This window comes from Amia ocellicauda, chromosome 12, assembly GCF_036373705.1.
Source record: "Amia ocellicauda isolate fAmiCal2 chromosome 12, fAmiCal2.hap1, whole genome shotgun sequence".
NCBI classification, from domain to species: Eukaryota; Metazoa; Chordata; class Actinopteri; order Amiiformes; family Amiidae; genus Amia; species Amia ocellicauda.
In genome coordinates, this window is record NC_089861.1 from 27,527,662 (window position 1) to 27,540,562 (window position 12,901).

At 39.9% G+C, this 12,901-nt stretch overlaps 2 non-coding genes across 2 annotated transcripts; both read right to left on the minus strand.

The window, feature by feature from the left end:
• Positions 1 to 568: 568 nt before the first annotated feature.
• Positions 569 to 634, minus strand: LOC136765496 (small nucleolar RNA SNORD29). The gene has a single exon (XR_010821685.1). It is a non-coding gene; the product is annotated as a small nucleolar RNA SNORD29 (small nucleolar RNA).
• A 3,024-nt stretch (positions 635 to 3,658) lies between these two features.
• Positions 3,659 to 3,849, minus strand: LOC136765216 (U2 spliceosomal RNA). Its single transcript, XR_010821415.1, has one exon. It is a non-coding gene; the product is annotated as a U2 spliceosomal RNA (small nuclear RNA).
• Between the last annotated feature and the right edge of the window lie 9,052 nt (positions 3,850 to 12,901).

A 12,901-nucleotide genomic window follows, 5' to 3' on the forward strand; every position in this document is an offset into this window, starting at 1 on the left:
AGGTGAGGGTTAGGAAGCGTCTAAGATAGTACCTGCTATTGGGGCCACAGCAGCTCCAGGACAGTCAGCATTGGGCTCAGCCTACCCGAGAAGAGGGGAAGAGAATATCAAGTTAAAATTCAGAGTGAACTCTCCAGGCCACCGTGTCCCCTCTGGCAGGATTATTTTATCCAAGTGGCAAACCAGATATCCCAGTATAAACACATAATGACCCTGGGCTCTGCACTGTCAGTTATTTTCTCTCTCAGCACGAGTTCTAAGACGAACGAGATTCCAATAGAAAATCATCATGTGTGCAGAGCCCCCCCACCCACTGCCCAGTCTCTACAGAGAGACTAACAATTTCAGGCTCCAGCACGATTACCTGCCCCACAGACCACAATACAATCCACCCCCACACAAGACCCATGCACTCTCTCAGGGACTAGCTGGTGAGTTTACCATCACAAAGCCACCCTCCTGCAGTACCATGCCAGTCCACCAGAGCACTAGGCAAGAGAGGGAGAGGTACCCTTACCCTGCTGCTGTATAGGGTGGGGTTGGACTAAAGCACCCCCTCACTGGTATTTAGTCTCAAAAGTTCAAGCCTTTTCACAGCAATTCACAATGAGCTAGATAGCTTCATCACTGGACTGTGCACCCCCCCACCTCCCCCAGAAATACTGCCATCAACTGTACAAGATGGCACCAACCAGCCTACCCCCATTAAGTGTTGAATGCATCTGAAGAAACCCACCTCATGCACGGGGCAGCTACAGCAGCAGACCGGGCAGTGCTGGACCTGAGAACATCAACAGGGCTTCATTAGTTACAAGCACTTCCATAGACCTTAAAAATAAAAGCCAAAACCAGTCATCTCTGCCCCCAACCATGTCTGATCAGCGCTTTGGGGACTTCAGTTGCAATGAGACAAATCTGCCATCCACAAGAGTAATGGGCCGACACCCAGATCATCCTTTCAAACTGGACATGGAGCAGAAACACACCCCATCCTTCAAACAGAAACCCCAACCCAGAGGCTCTATGGGGCGGTTCCTCCGATTTAATTTTAAAAACACGACCAACCAAGGTCTACCAGCCTACCTGCTCTATTCCCATGGAATCAACACCTGCAGCATCAGGACCCCTCATGGCACAGTCGTCCCAGGAGAATGCCCGTGTAAAAGGCAAGTCCAGTTTAGCTCTGAACACCATTTCGACAGCACCATTCCCAGGATGACATCTGCCCCAATACAGCTACAATCACAACTCCCCCCCCAGCACTGGAGTGTCAGATGCCATCGTTTCAGATTAAATGTATGCATCAGAGATCAGGCATATGCTTGTCTTTGGTTTAAATTCATCATCAACGCTTCACACTCCACCTGTGGTACCGGCCCGTCTGCTCAGAATCTGGCAAAGGAGTTTCTTAAAGAGCAGATTTGGCAAGAGAGAGTTCAGTGTTCGTCAGCACAGCACTGCAGGGACCTTTTGCAAACGGGATTAAATAATGATTAATTTTCTAATGGGAAAGAATTTGTTCTTGGGGAGGTTTGGTAGAATTGTGAATTTGGCAGGTTAACGAGTGGTGGATTAACAAGAGTGAACCTGTAGATATTAAACAGCAGCAGCTTCAGACTGCTCAGTACATTATCCTCGGCTAGCTGCAATAGTCCATTATGGACTGTGTGTTTCTTGTAGTACGTGCGTGTATGTTACACTCTCAATTGATAAGAGATTTCTCCAAACTAAGGTCTATGCTCTCAAAACAATTAACACAGCCATCTGATCCCTTGACATAGTAAGCAGAGCTAACAGTAACTTTATGCTGGGTTTTCACACAAATTACAAAAGATGCACATAGCATTTCCCCCCCAAACACAAACAAAACTCTACATGAAGTTCAACTTTCAGTTCAAATTTGCCATCTTGTCAAACTCACATGGCATGTGCTCAATTGCCATCAAATTGGTTAGTACAGCACACAAAACAGGAAGTGCAATTTGCTCAATTGTTCACACAGCAAATCAACACTTTGCGATGTATAAAATAAGTCCCTCCATGAAATCCCTAGAGCCTGAACAAAACAATGGAAGAGCCCGGAGAAAGTTGGAAGACGAGGTGCAAGAATGAGAGGAGCTAGTGTAGGTGGGGAAGGAAGAGGGCACAGAAGAAGGATATCAAATGAGTCGAGAGCAACTAATTGACCAGGTCTTCAACCATGGATTGGTCAGCATGCCACGGTCAACGTCCCTTGTCAACGTGGAGGCAACATTACCATCTGTGCTGCAATCTCGAATGGGGTAGTGGCCAACAATGCCATCTTGGGGCCATACAATACAGCAAGAGATCAGAAATGACTAAGGGGGCACAAGTTGGTCTCTGATGAGCGGGGGGCTGCAATACTACAGTCACAAAATATTTTTGCAGCAACGCACGTCAGTCTTGTAACGGTAATCTGCATTCTTGTACTATGTGACACTTATTAATGGGATCAAAAGAAATACTGTTTTATTGTTTAAAAGTATTTTACATTACAAATAAAAACAATTCAAATTTTTAATACTTATGATTAAAAACTTTTTAAAATCAATTCTTAAAATCACTTAACATTTTTAAAATCTTTGTGATTTAACAAGAACAAAAAAAAACTTACCTTTAAATAAACAAGTCAAATACATTGATAATAACTGAAAATGCACTGGACAAAATAAAAAAACAATTAAAAAGGTCCAATGCATTTAAAATTAAATCCAAAACGGACAATGTATTTGACAAAAAAAATTAGAACAAAACTAAACCAAAAAAAACCTAAACAATTAGTGTTTTAAAAACAACTAAATCTTTAAAAACAATTAAACTCTGGTCTGACAGACAAGAAATTAATGTATTCATCCAGCCTTGGTTACAACAGTAAATTGGAATTTGTGGTCTTCACACACAAACCTGTACAATTTTCAGATCAAAATTGACAAACCTACCACATAAGAGACTGAAATTACATATTGCATTTCCAAAATTGTGAGGAGAAGCCATTTCACTTACAGTAAACAAAAACACTTCCACACATTATGGAAAAAAGCTTAATCAGTTTAGGATTGTGGAACTTTCAGATAAATGTGTTTTACCATTAGTATTCCTGTATGGATAGATCTAAATCAATAGATGACATTTCTGTAGTTTTGATGAAAATACCCGTTTATAAAGTGTTCTCTGAAAAGAAAGCAGCACTTCATTTCGTTATGTAATTTGGCCGTGTTGCTAAATGAGCGTTTTTCAATGGCTGTGTTAATGGTTGTGAGAGCATAAACGTTAGATTGGAGAAATGAGTCCAATCATTTGAGAACAACTGTAATGGTCGTTGTGAAGTGCACAGTATGCATGGCTGTAATGTAGTCTCACTGAGGTTTGATTTACAGCAGTGTCCTCCCCTGCCGTTCTGGTCCAGCCCATTTCTGAGCCTTCATTTCTCAGAGCTTTCACACTCTGAAGGGAGTGTCACATATGGCGACAGCTCGTGTATACACACACACACATTTATCTATTATACATTGTAAACAAACATGAAAATTGTCCTGTGTTCAAACGTTACACATTCAAAAAATGAAACTGAATTACATCGAGGGCAGCCCTCTCCTCTGTCCCGCTGTCAGTCTGTCGTTAAACCAGCTCGTTCCCCGGGGGGTGCACCGTTCCTGGAGACACTGCAATACCAGGCCGATGCGTGGAGTGGGCGGAGCAAGCCCCTATCCCATCTCCCTGCGCCAAAAATCAATTTAATATATGGTCCCCATATAGGGGACGTATCAGATATTAAACTGATAAGAACAGATACTACACTTGATCTTAGCCAAAAGGCCGAGAAGCGATACCGAGCCCTCCGCGCTCACAGAGTCCCGTCTCCGGACAGAGCGAGTGGGTCCAGGGTGGGACTCGTAAACAACACCTACGAACTCAACACGCAAGCGCATCAAGTTCATATGACACTACGGACGCCTGTAGGAATCGCATGCGCTTCATCAGAACGATCAAGAACCTTTCGAACACTCGCAAATGCTTTTATACCCAACATGCAACGCGCGATAATCTGCATAATAACCTAGTCTGCACCACTCGGATACCTGAAACAAGTGCAATGTTTTTAAGATCGTGACACAAATCAGTTTAATAAAATCGTGACATACAGCGTAACTAATCGACTACTAGGGTAGTGCTCTATACAACAGTATACTGTTGTACCTTGGGCTATACTATAGTATTTATTAAAGTACTATTGGAAATACTATGGCTTACTGTATACTATATTATACTCCAATACGTTGCAATGTACTATACTTCCGATAGTAGTACGACAAATACTATATATACACCGTTTTAATACAAACTATATATACAAACTTTTTAAGTTACATTATACCGGGGTAACTTGATATACAGATAGTGCTCCGTTACAACATGTGATATACTGTAAGATAGTAGAGTATTTACTATAGTGCCTTGTGACATTAAAGTATTTACTAGTACTACATAAAATACTGTATATTATACTGTACAGCCTTGCAATGCATGATAGTACACACTACGGTACTACAACAAATACTGTAGTATAATGTATACTATATTATACTGTAGTACCTTGCAATTTACTATAGTACTTACTATAGCAGTACAACACATACAACTCGTATAGTACTGAAACATACTTTCACATGCAGACAATTAGCATTCTAGTTAGGATTGTACTTATTGAGTATTATTGTGGTTACTTTTATTAAACCTGAAATGTATATAATAAAAGAGAACAATCGTTTCACCTCACAATAAATAAGTCACACCAATACATCACACCATTATAAACATTTTCCCCAACACAAACTCTAAACAAAATGCAGTTTAATCTAATCCCACTTAAATAGCTTTATGCTTCATAAATAAACAAACAAACATCCACATATCCCCATCAATACAATCTAAATTTACAGTCAGAAACCCAGCCCACAACGGGGTTTGCGAGAAACCCAGACACACACGTCCACTGCCGACGGGGCTACAAGTTCATATCAGCGGTAGCGCAGACTAACTACAGCGCCAGTCAAACTCCCGGATCAGATTGTTCTCACCCAGCTGCCTCCTCAAGGCTATCAGTAGTTTCGCACCAAACTCCCGCAGTAATGCAGCGATGCAGTCGCTCTCTAGCTCAGCAGCCACACAAGGCAGTGAGCGGCGCTGCTGCAGACGCCTCTCAGTCACCGCGTCCCGGCGCGTCTGCGCTCCCGCACCTGCCTGTCTGCGCGGTCCCTGACGCTGTGCGCCGTCTGACCATTCCTCCCTCTTACACAGGTGCAGCAACCACTTCAAGCATTGTCATCTGCTGATTATGATCCAATTAAACAAGCCCGTATAATCCCTCATATTCGACCCCTTTACACAGGGCAGGCCGTCTGCAGCGCCTCCCCACAGACCAATAAGGCTGCTGTATTCAATCACTTACACTGACTGCGCCCATTTAAAATGCTTTGAAGTGCAGAGATGTGCACTGCACCGGTCCTTTAATCACAAGAGCGGCAATGATGTGCAAGCCAAGCAAACCATGGGAATGAAAGTAGCAAATACAACTGATTTCTAATGAAGCCCTTTAGAAACCCTCCTGTCAAGTATCAAGCCGCAATGCACATCCAGTGCCGCTTTCACCGGCTCACACACGCCTCTCATTGGCCTACAGCGACATCCCCACTACAACACACATTGGAACAAATCGTGCAATACCAGAACCATGATCAAACTCGGCGAATAACCTAAATTAAACCATAACAATTCAACTTCAATCAAATCATAATCGCACAATATACACAAATAAAGAACACATGTATAGCCTTTGCATAGCCTATCTGCTTAATAGTAACCACTATATTTAATACTCCACTAAATAAAAGTAATACCTACAATAGAAACAACAATGAAAGTTATAAGTTACATTCCATGAGTTCTATATCTTTGTATATCTTGCATTTGTTTTTTGCCATATTGGCAATATTTCACTGCTAGAACATTAAATACAATATTGTTTGCAATGGTTTGCATCATAAGAATTTAAAACTGAATACGATGGTTTTTTTTTTTTTAATTCATTCAAATTTTATGGATTATTTTTTACTGCCATTATAATTAAGATTGGAGCAACATTAATTCATATTTTATAAACAGTTAAAACCATGTTGGAAACTTTCTAATATAAACAGTTTTAATCAGGTTACTTAACGACTGCCAAGTTTTTCCAGTAAAAGTATAGTGCATGATTTTGGGTGGTCATTATTTTCCTTGATCCTCGTACAATATCCATGATTTTTTCAGATACCTATTGCCCTAATTCACGGTCGTATTTTTTTAGCTCGTCCTCAACAATGCTTTTCTCGGTTAGCCACTGGTGAAAGCAATCTAGGGAGAAAAACAAAGAAACCTTGGTCACCGGAACGAAAGACTGCCATTGTGGGGAACCCAGGTGCAGAGTGAGAGGTAGTCAGGAACAGGCTGGGATCAATGCCGGCAAACTAATGCAATGTCCAGGGAAATCCAGAAGTCGTGGTCGATAAGGCAAGCAGGGGGTCAATGATCAGACGAACGGGCTGGTAGGGAGAATCGGGGGGGTCGCGTTACACGTGGAGGCCGTCAACAATAACAACAAAGGGACTACATCGCCATGCAACAGGAACAAAGACAAGACTGAGCAGAGAATGGGAGTCACAGGGGGGTTTATATATGTGTAGCAGAGGGCAGTGAAGGAGAGTGCTGGTCCAATGGGAGTTGAGGAAGATGGAACAAGTGCACATGCTGCCGAGGAATGTTAAGTGGCTGATTGCTGGGGAATGTGAGCGTTTAGTATTCCGGTGATGATGACCTCAGGTGGTGAGCTTGTGAATTGCGGGATGTGTGGGATACAACAGTGACAGTCACGATGTGTAATATACAAACATTACATTGTGGCTGAGCACCACCCATGCAGAGAGGGCTTAAAATTGCAGGGTAATCCCAGTCTCACTTCACAACAGCAACTCCTGTGGTGCTGGGTACTGCAGTTGACTGAGTCTTTGGTGGAACTGTATTTCTTCTGATGCAATGGGCCTCGTCACATTATTTTCCAAATAGTAGGCCTATGTAATATATAATATGCTACACAAACATTGTTCTGTAAACAGATATTTATGGTTCATACATATTTTAATTCAATTCAAGTGGAATTTATATACAGATATTTCCAACTTGTTACACACTATGCATATATACACGATCAGCCATAACATTATGACCACTGCCGAAAGCGCCTACAATGGGCATGTGAGCATCAGAACTGGACCACGGAGCAATGGAAGAAGGTGGCTTGGTCTGATGAATCACGTTTTCTTTTACATCACGTGGATGGCCGGGTGCCTGTGCGTCGCTTACCAGGAGAACACATGGCACCAGGATGCACTATGGGAAGAAGACAAGCCGGCGGAGGCAATGTGATGCTTTGGGCAATGTTCTGCTGGGAAACCTTGGGTCCTGCCATTCATGTGGATGTGACTTTGACACGTACCTAAGCATTGTTGCAGACCATTTACACCCTTTCATGGAAACGGTATTCCCTGATGGCACTGGCCTCTTTCAGCAGGATAATGCACCCCGCCAAAAAGCAAAAATGGTTCAGGAATGGTTTAAGGAACACAACAACGAATTCAAGTTGTTGACTTGGCCTCCAAATTCCCCAGATCTCAATCCAATCCAGCATCTGTGAGATATGCTGGACAAACAAGTCCGATCCATGGAGGCCCCAACTCGCAACTTACAGGACTTAAAGGATCTGCTGCTAACATCTTGGTGCCAGATACCACAGCACACCTTCAGAGGTCTAGTGGAGTCCATGCCTCGACACGTCAGGGCTGTTTTGGCGGCAAAGGGGGACCTACACAATATTAGGCAGGTGTTCATAATGTTATGGTTGATTGGTGTATATATGCATGATAGATAGATAGATAGATAGATAGATAGATAGATAGATAGATAGATAGATAGATGTCAGGCCTATACACACACACACACATTTTTAGATACATACCATTGAATGTTTTATTGCGTTTATTTCTACACCCACATTTTTAATGCATTCATTTTCTTCAATGCCTTCATCATGATTCATCTTGGGAACATGGATTCATTTTCCACTGGAAATCTGCTTCTAAAAATCCTTCTTATCATTTGGAAATGGTTATAATCAACGGATAAATAGTGAGTAATACTTTATCACTTTATATATGTAACAGTGTTCAATATAGCATGAACAGTTATTTCACTTGAAATTTTCTGAACAAAGTGTATACATTGTATGCTACAACTTTTTTTTAACCCACTTTTAAAAATATTTTAGATTTGTTTTTACATCGTTAGGCTATTATAATATTAGCATGTAATATCCTTACCTGACAGTAATAGAATTTGCCCTTTATAATAGAAGTTAGAAGTTAGAAGGTGTTGCTTAAATTTGTGCTTATCCTATGGAAGATTTTGCCCGCATTCAGTCCAGTAAATCTGGTAAATCTTCTTCTTGTCAAAATCATTGGTTGTCTTCGGTTTAAAGTCTCGAATAAAAGACGCAGGTACTGCAGCTCATACATCGTCTTCCATGTATTTTAATAAAGCGAACATCCTAAATAACAAAACAGACAAAATTACCATTTTAACAATGATCTTTGGCAATGTTTCGTTATTTTTAAATACCATTACATAGAGGTAAGATAACGTACCTTAGTTTAGCGAAGATGAACCAACCAGAAAATGCCACGATCTCTCGCGCACCTGTTCAAATCTGAACTGCAAAAGATGCAACGGCGCACGCGCAGAGATGCGAGGACGGGCAGCGGTTTCGACATCTCGAGACGGTGTTTACTAAAATGAATGATAACATTATTAACTAAAAAGTATAGGGTATTGTTTTAAAACATAAATCCTTTAGCTTTATTTCATGCTATTTTAACTTTAAAGTGTGATTTGTATTCACTATTGAGGATAAATTCATCACCATATAACACTTTACGTTTTTCAAATCCGTTTTGGTAATATTTCGTTTTTAATCTTGAAGTACTTTTTATTATATAATGATTATTATTGTTTTTCTTGTTATTGATAATTGTCCAGAGAAAACAAACACAAATATGTTTGTATCAGCAGAACTGAAAAATGGAAAGGCCTTGAAATATAAAAGATATTTAGAACCTGGAGCAGAAGATTGCAGGCCTCGCTCAACACAAGGACTGCATGAAAGAAGACGAGATTTTGCTTCTTCATCACAAGTGTCTTTGGTATGCATTATATATTAATTGCTATTTACAAATTACAAATACATGAACCCAGTCCCCCTAAATTAACACATTAGATAATGTTATTACTGTTATAGAAGTAATGTATTCTGCATTTATTTGACAGACTGAGGATAAATCTGAGCAGGTAGTGGGAGATTCTCAGGAAACTGTTATTCTACGGTAAGAAATAGAGACATATAAAACAGCATGACTTTACAATCTAGGAATGCATAATATATGCATTTAATACATCATCACTTAAGCACAACAGTAAATGGTAATAAGCAGTATATTATAGTAAATGAATCAAATAAATATTAAGAGGGAATCCTTATTCCAGGTTAAATAATGAAAATATACAATACAGATAATTTTTTAAACAAGCCAAGGTGTTATGCGAAATCTATTCTGTCCCCCCAAACAAATTGTAACAAGTAAACTTTTAAAATACATATTTTAAAGATACATGCTGGAACAGAAGACAGCACAACTTACAGCCACAATGAACGATTTGCTTTTGAAGTAAATATTCAAGACCTTCTTGGTGTGTTTGATCATTCAGATACTGAACAAAAAGACGTATCATCAGACAGTGATCATGAATCAGACAGTGATCAGGAATACGTGTCATCTGGAACAGCGCTAAATTCAGAAATAGATCCTGGTTCAAATGATCCCTTACATATGCTGGGGTCAAATCCAGACCTGAATTTTAATGTATGTGACTTTGGTAATACAACCAAAGCAGAGGCACTATTAATGGTTATGACATTTGCCATGAGGCATTCCCTTACTGGTGTTGCTGTAGTAGATCTACTTCAAATAACTAACAAACTGTTTGGGAGAGTAGTCCCAGATACAAAACATTGTTTTAGTAAGGTTTTTAGTAAATCATGTGAGTTGACAAAATTTCATTTCTGTTGTACATTTTGCCAATCATGTGGGAAATTACTGTAATAATTTTGATGCAAAGGAGAAAGAATGCTCCCAATGTCACAGGGTTTGTAACACAGATACCTTAAATGAAGGACATTTCTTTATCAGTGTACCACTTGCTCCTCAGACTCAGTGTTCCTGCAGACTTCTGCAGCAGTGAGTGTCTCAGTCAGATAGTTTGTGTAGCTGTTTGTGTTGGTCTTCATATTAATGTCCTCCCTCTGTCTGCTATTGCAGTGTGTTAATGTGTCTGTCTGTCTGTCTTTCAGGTACTACAATGTGTACAACTCAGGGGACAGACAGCCACTCCTAGATGTGTTTCATGGCGGGGCCTCCTTCTCCCTCAGCATCCCCTTCTGCTCTCAGATCCCCTACAGGTACCACATGTTTTTATTATGGATTTTTTTAAATCCCTTTTCCCTGCTGTGATACTTCCACAGAAGCCCCACTGCACCCCCAGCCCCTCTATGGGTCGTATATTACCCTTGGGAGTGTGTATTGTGTTAAGCTGGTTGAACTAAACAACTAGTAATATGTTATCTTATCAAATGTGAAAAAAATAATATAGGACACAGGAAGTACACAAAAAAATAACAAATCTGTGGGCCAGAACGGTCATAGAGAGAGACATGTAAAAGAATGTTCCCATCCCGGTGGAGAGAGAGGACTATTTATTGTTTATTTTGTTATAGTATTTTACATTACAAAAAACAAATCACATTTTAATATTTATGATTAAAAAAAAAAGAATTCTAAAATCATATCTAAAATCCTAAAAGTGATTCCAAACCAAAATGCAAAATGAACTCAATAAACAAATGCATTAAAGCAATCAAAACAAGTAAATGTGTAAAGGGGGCAAACTGCCAAAACAACAATTTAACAAAACGGTCGAATGCATTGACATTTTACAGTAAATCATGTATCAGATAAATAAAAAAACAAAACCTCAAAGGAAGAAAAAGAAAACAATCTGATGCATTTAAAGTAATACAAGTGGTCAATGCATTAGACAAAATAAAAAAACAAAACCACCAAACAATCAAAACACAAGAAAAACGAATGCCTTTTAAAACAAGTAATTTAATTTAAAATAATGTTAAAACGCAAGTAAAAACATGAATTTGCAAGCACTTGGACTCAGGCTCCAGCAGAATGGTGATTGACAATGACAGTTAAAGTCTATTGATTTGCAAACCTTCCCTTACAAACTGCGAAATATTGTGTAAACAAGCGTGTGGGTAGAGAATCAAAAAGAGCTTACGTGAACAAATCAGTGGTAATTGAATAAGGAGACGTACATATTGTGAGTAAATGTAATGTTTGTAATATTAATTTAATAAATAGTCTTGGATATGTGTTAAAAGAAGTAGGTGCTGTAATGTATTGTTTGTGAAAAGTGACAGCTTGTTCAGAGAGCAGACAGCAGTACTGAGTGTTAGGACAAGGCTGAACAGCACCGAGATTCAGAACCCGTTTTGCAAGGAAGGGAGTAAAAGATGTGTTACAATATTAGATGTGTTTTGGCGGTGATCAAGTGTAGTCCTCTTCATTTGATTTGTGGAGCGATCTTGGGTGGAAGTTTGGAAACCATTTGCTTACTTTGTTGAATATTCTTGTTTTTTCAGGTCTTGTTGGTGTGGCTGTCTGGAGGTAGAGTAAGGAGAGTTTTGTGGTGTAAGGCCCTTCGGACCTCATGCTTTCTTTTTCAGTTGCATTTACATTAGTGTTTTGGGTGTAGGTGTGCAAGTTGTTGGGGGTACTTTCTCCAGTGTCGGCCACTAGGGTTGGCATGCAGAGACGCTTCTGTGTGCATTTTAATTTTTTCTGTTACGAGTAGTAGGAAGTTGAACATGAGACACGTTCCTCAGTCAATTACATCATCTCTCAGTGTGGTTGAGCAGCCAAGGTGGTAGAATGATCATTCAAAAAGACAAGGTTGGTAGTGAATCCATAAACCAGGAACTGTTTATTGGAGTATAGCCAGCAAGGCATCAGGTACAAACATAAAATGAAAATAAACCAAAGCCAATAAAAAGTGTAATATATATATATCACACACTAATTTTAAATAAAGTTACTCTACACTTTGATAATAACCACTGGAGTAAACCGTTCATCAAAACTCAGCAGATGTATACAACCTCCTGTATGACAGTCTCCATCACTAAATGCCCCCCTCTGCTCTTAACCTTGGGCCTTATACACTCACCTAAAGGATTATTAGGAAAACCTGTTCAATTTCTCATTAATGCATTTATCTAACCAACCAATCACATGGCAGTTGCTTCAATGCATTTAGGGGTGTGGTCCTGATCAAGACAATCTCCTGAACTCCAAACTGAATGTCTGAATGGGAAAGAAAGGTGATTTAAGCAATTTTGAGCGTGGCATGGTTGTTGGTGCCAGACGGGCCGGTCTGAGTATTTCACAATCTGCTCAGTTACTGGGATTTTCACGCACAACCATTTCTAGGGTTTACAAAGAATGGTGTGAAAAGGGAAAAACATCCAGTATGCGGCAGTCCTGTGGGCGAAAATGCCTTGTTGATGCTAGAGGTCAGAGGAGAATGGGCCGACTGATTCTAGCTGATAGAAGAGCAACTTTGACTGAAATAAGCACTCGTTACAACCGAGGTATGCAGCAAAGCATTT